Here is a 5,709-nt window from a genome sequence, read left to right as displayed (position 1 = left end):
TGACCCCTGGCAAGGAGACAGGGAATTGCCCCCGGGGGGCTGGGGTGGGACCCCGTGGGAAACAGGCGGGAGGGGCCTGCTGGGTGGGCGGATGGGGCCCGTCCAGCACTAAGAACTAGAAAGAGAAGGCGGGAGCAGCACCAGCCTGGCGGAGGCGCTGAGATACCCCCAGCACCACAGAGGAAGGGCGACTCCTCCAGCTGCTTGCTTGTATTAGCATGATAGAAACAAGCCCCGCGCGCCGGCAGCTCCTCGCAGGCTGGCCAGCCCCCACCGCCGGGCCCAGGCGAAGTGCTGCCGACGGAGCCAGCAATGACCGGGTGCAAGCGTGCAGCAGTGTGTGCGTGTGTGCGAGAGCATGTGCGTGCACCATGTGTGTGCACGCTGAGTGCGTGTGCACCGAGTGTGTGCGGGGGTTGGACTAGATGACCTTCTGGGGTCCCTTCCAACCCTGATATTCTATGTGTGCCGTGAGCGCGTGTGCGCCATGTGTGCCTTGAGTGTGCACCTCAGTGGGGAGGAATGTGTGTGTGTTCACATGCACAATCGGCGGAGGGCTGGGGCTCTGGTGTAACTGGTTTGGGAGCTGGGAAGCAGCAGATCATGGATAACTGGGGAGGGGTTGTGACAGGTTCGATCACAGAGACCCCCTTGGGACTGTCACCTGATGGCGCTGAGATTACCTCTCAGCCTGTTTTCCCTGCCAGCCTGGGCCTCCAGAACCCTGCCTGGTTGAGCCAGACACACTAGCCTGCTGCAACACAGACCCAGGTCTGAACCACATCCCCAGAGCTGCAGACTTAACTGAAAACAGCTTAAGAAGTGCTCCTGTCTCCAACACCCAGATACCCAGTTCCCAATGGGGTCCAAACCCCAAATAAATCTGTTTTACTCTGTATAAAGCTTATACAGGTAAACCCATAAATTGTTCGCCCTCTATAACACTGATAGAGAGATGTACACAGCTGTTTGGTCCCCCAGGTATTACTCACTTACTCTGGGTTCATTAATAAACAAAAGTGATTTTATTAAGTGTAACAAGTAGGATTTAAGTGGTTCCAAGTAATAACAGACAGAACAAATTACCAAACAAAATAAAACAAAAACAGGCAAGTCTAAGCCGAATACATTAAGACACTGATTACAGATAAAATCTCACCCTCAGAGATGTTCCAGTAAGCTTCTTTCACAGACTAGACTCCTTCCTAGTCTGGGCCCGACCTTGCCCCTGGTATAGTCCTTGTTCCAGCCCAGGTGGTAGCTATGGGATGGGACCCATCAAGATTCCAAACCACCATTCATGGCCCACACTTTGCATAATTACAATAGGACCCCAGAGTTATATTTCATATTCCTAGTTTCAGATACAAGAATGATACATTCATACAAATAGTAGATACATGCATACACTCAGTAGATTATAAGATCTGTAATGATACCTTACAAGAGACCTTTTGCATGAAGCATATTCCAGTTACATTATATTCACACTCATTGGCATATTTTCATAAAATCATATGGAGTGCAACATCACAGGGCTGCTGCTGCATGTGTTTTATTTGGTGCTGGGATGAAAACACTGATCCCTGGCACCGGGCTCTGTGCGCCGCCCCCGTTCCCCTGTCTAGGCAAAGCACAGGCCCCTCTCCGCCCCAATGGGGGGACAGAGCAGCCCTGGGGAGAGGTGGGGCAAACTCAACCCCTCCGCAGGTAGGAAATGCTGCCACAATGGGGCCCGTGTAGCCTGAGCCCAGCCAGGAAGCGTCTGGGAGACGCCACCAGGCGTGAGGACCTGCTGGCGCGCTGAATTCCCCGCAGCACCCGGCTCGCTGTGCACAGGCTGGTCCTGCTCTGGGGCGCAGCCATGGCTGAGCAGGGAAGGAGGCTGCTGTGAGTAGGACCCTGCCGTCTTTGCAGCAGAAGTGGGAAGGTGGGCACCTGCTGCGGTACTGGGACAGGTGGGACGAGGCCTCTCCCATCCACTACTGCAGGGGAACCACGAAGCCAGTCGGCAAACAAAGCCTCAGAGCGCGGGGTGGGGAGTCGGCATTGCAGGGCCAAGGTGAGAGATCCAGAGAGGGACAGAGAGGCCACAGCCACGGTCACACCTACAACCGACCCTGACCCCGCAACCACCCCTACCACCAACCAACCGCACCCTCCAACACATCCAACCACCCACACCTACAACCGACCCTGACCTGCCACCACCCCTACCACCAACCAACCGCACCCTTCAACACATCCAACCACCCACACCTACAACCGACCCTGACCCCGCAACCACACCTACCACCAACCAACCGCACCCTCCAACACATCCAACCACCCACACCTGCAACCGACCCTGACCCCGCAACCACACCTACCACCAACCAACCGCACCCTCCAACACATCCAACCACCCACACCTACAACCGACCCTGACCCCGCAACCGCACCTACCACCAACCAACCGCACCCTCCAACACATCCAACCACCCACACCTACAACTGACCCTGACCCGCAACCACCCCCACCACCAACCAACCGCACCCTCCAACACATCCAACCACCCACACCTACAACCGACCCTGACCCCGCAACCACACCCACCACCAACCAACCGCACCCTCCAACACATCCAACCACCCACACCTACAACCGACCCTGACCCGCAACCACCCCTACCACCAACCAACCGCACCCTCCAACACATCCAACCACCCACACCTACAACCGACCCTGACCCACAACCACCCCTACCACCAACCAACTGCACCCTCCAACACATCCAACCACCCACACCTACAACCGACCCTGACCCGCAACCACCCCTACCACCAACCAACCGCACCCTCCAACACATCCAACCACCCACACCTACAACCGACCCTGACCCTGCAACCACACCCACCACCAACCAACCAGACTCACCTACTCACCCCTACCCCCAACCAGCCACACCTACTACCAACCGGACCCCACAACCACACCCACCACCAACCAATCACACCCACCTACCGATGTCCACCACCACACACAACCAACCACACCCACAACACTTACAACCAACCCTGATCCCTCAATCACATCCACCACCACCCAGCCACACCCACATACACACTCAGAATGAACCAACCACACCCACGCCAAACCACAACCAGCCCCCCACAACCAACTATACTCAACCAATCACACCCACGTATCCCCCAGACCCACAACCACATACATCCAACGTTCCAGAGCTACATAGTCACACACATCCCCACATCCAACCCAGAACCACAGCCACCCAACCCTACCCCACATACCCACACCACCACATCCACACCCATAGACCCTCCCACACGGCAGACTGCAAGGCAGCTTGCAGTGACTCAAGATGTGAGAACCAGCCTCAGGACAGGCTGTTGGGAACCAGGGCACAAACTCCACATTGGCTGTGAGTTCTGTGCTCAGATTTCACCAACCAGGTAATTAATTGATCTTTAAATATTCATGGTAAATAGGCCCAATGGCCTGTGATGGGATGGGATCTGAGTAGGTGGGGTGGGATCTGAGTTACTACAGAAAATTCTTTCCTGGGTATCTGGCTGGTGAGTCTTGCCCACATGCTCAGGGTTCAGCTGATCGCCATATTGGGGGTCGGGAAGGAATTTTCCTCCAGGGCAGATTGGAAGAGGCCCTGGAGGTTTTCGCCTTCCTCTGTAGCATGGGGCATGGGTCACTTGCTGGAGGATTCTCTGCTCCTTGAAGTCTTTAAACCATGACTTGAGGACTTCAATAGCTCAGACATAGGTGAGAGGTTTTTCGCAGGAGTGGGTGGGTGAGATTCTGTGGCCTGCGTTGTGCAGGGGGTCGGACTAGATGATCATAATGGTCTCTTCTGACCTTAGTATCTATGAGTCTATGAATCTATAAGTGTAAACTCCTCAGGCACCGTAACAGCCCAACCATGGAGTCGCAGACGTCCCCTTGGGCGCTCGGATGGGTCTGGCCGCCCAGCTGAGCCTGCCTGTGTGACAACTGCTCCCTTGCACCAAGGCTCACAGCAACGTTCCACTTACTCCCAGTCCAAAGGACCAGTCACTTTCCCCAGGTCGATTGCACCTCAGATCTCACACCAGAGACAAGGCTCATAGCCAGTCCTGTAATGAACTAGATACAGATTTATTACTAGGAAGAGGAAACTGGAGAGTTATTTACAAGCTTAAAGCAGGTGACCATCAAAACTCAAATGGGTTATAATTTTAGGTTCCAAAAGATAACAGAAGTGTCTGTAATCAGCAACCTCTGTGTGTCCTTCAGGGCTAGCCCAGGCTAAACTCTGGGGATTGTGATGGGTTGTCACCCCTGGGGTGCAGTCTGGGAGCCCTGAGAAACCTCGGTGCCCCTCTAAGACACACAACTGAGTTGGGGCCACAGCCAGCCTCACCCAGGCCCTGTTACTACCCACAATGACAGGAGGTGGCGCCACTCACCCACACTGGGCTCCCTGAGCGCAACCAGCAGACACCAGCCAATTTCGCCACTCCCCGGCACGCACCCGCCTCGGGAGCCCAAACCCCAAAGGGAACCATCTTGCACTGCACAAGGGTCTGTACAATGGAAGCGCATAAAGTTCACCCTCCCCTGGATGCGGGAAGGAAGATGCCAACCTGCGTGCGTTAAACCAAGCTGAGATTTTCTCCAGGCACTTCCGTCAAAAGCACACTGCTGTTAGATAAAGCAAAACAACACTTTTATTAACTCCGAAAGACAGGTTTTAAATTATTATAAGGGCAAGCAAACAGATCAAAGCAGATTACCTAGCAAATAAAGAACAACGCAAACTAACCTTAACGTACTAGGATAGGATTTGAATGAACAATCTCTCACCCTGACGGATGATACAAGCAGGCTTGCAGATTCTCAAGGCACAACACAACTGCACTGGCTTTGCAGCCTGGGCTCCCCACCCTGTTCCAAGTCCTTTTCTTTTGGAGCTCCCCTTAGGTGTTCAGTTGTGGGGGACTGAAGAACCCCAGATGAGGTCACTCCCTGCTTTATATCGCTTTAGCATATGGCGGGACCTCTTGTTCCGAAACCAGCTCCCAGCCCAGCTTGTGGAAAAATACAGGTACCCAAAATGGAGTCCAGAGTCATGTGGTCTGGTCACATGCCCTTGCGGAGCCAGAGCAGCCTGTCTGGAGCATTCTCAGGAAGACTCACTGGGTGGGGGATGAGCTTCTCCAAAGGCCTATTGTTTTCCCAAATGGCCCATTCCCTTGCATAGGCCCTTCCCCACCTGCTGTCTAGGCTGGAAGCATTTTCCCTAGTGGGCGTTACCCAGGTGTAACTACATTTGAAATACAGATACATGGTCAGGTTTCAGAGTAACAGCCGTGTTAGTCTGTATTCGCAAAAAGAAAAGGAGGACTTGTGGCACCTTAGAGACTAACCAATTTATTTGAGCACAAGCTTTCGTGAGCTACAGCTCACTTCATCGGATGCATACTGTGGATACATGGTCAGTATTCATAACTTTAGATGCAAAAATGATCCATGCACAATAATCCATAGAAGACTGGCCATATTCAGCAAATCATCACTTTTCCAATGACACCTGACAGGACCCATCTTGTAAAAAATGCATCATAATTATTCCATAATCATATCATAATAATATTACGATGATGAATATGGAGTGTCAGGGCACAAGGATCCCTTGCTTATGCCTAGAAAAC

General features: G+C 53.2%; 1 long non-coding RNA gene across 1 annotated transcript; it reads right to left on the bottom strand.

The window, feature by feature from the left end:
• Window positions 1-3,203: 3,203 nt before the first annotated feature.
• LOC142071801 (uncharacterized) lies at window positions 3,204-5,073 on the bottom strand. The gene is made up of 3 exons (XR_012667994.1): window positions 4,821-5,073; window positions 4,642-4,699; window positions 3,204-4,141 (listed from the first exon to the last, which is right to left on the bottom strand). It is a non-coding gene; the product is annotated as an uncharacterized LOC142071801 (long non-coding RNA).
• Window positions 5,074-5,709: the final 636 nt, after the last annotated feature.

Source organism: Caretta caretta, chromosome 4, assembly GCF_965140235.1.
Source record: "Caretta caretta isolate rCarCar2 chromosome 4, rCarCar1.hap1, whole genome shotgun sequence".
In the NCBI taxonomy this organism is placed as follows: Eukaryota; Metazoa; Chordata; order Testudines; family Cheloniidae; genus Caretta; species Caretta caretta.
This window is presented reverse-complemented; position numbering and strand designations above follow the sequence as displayed.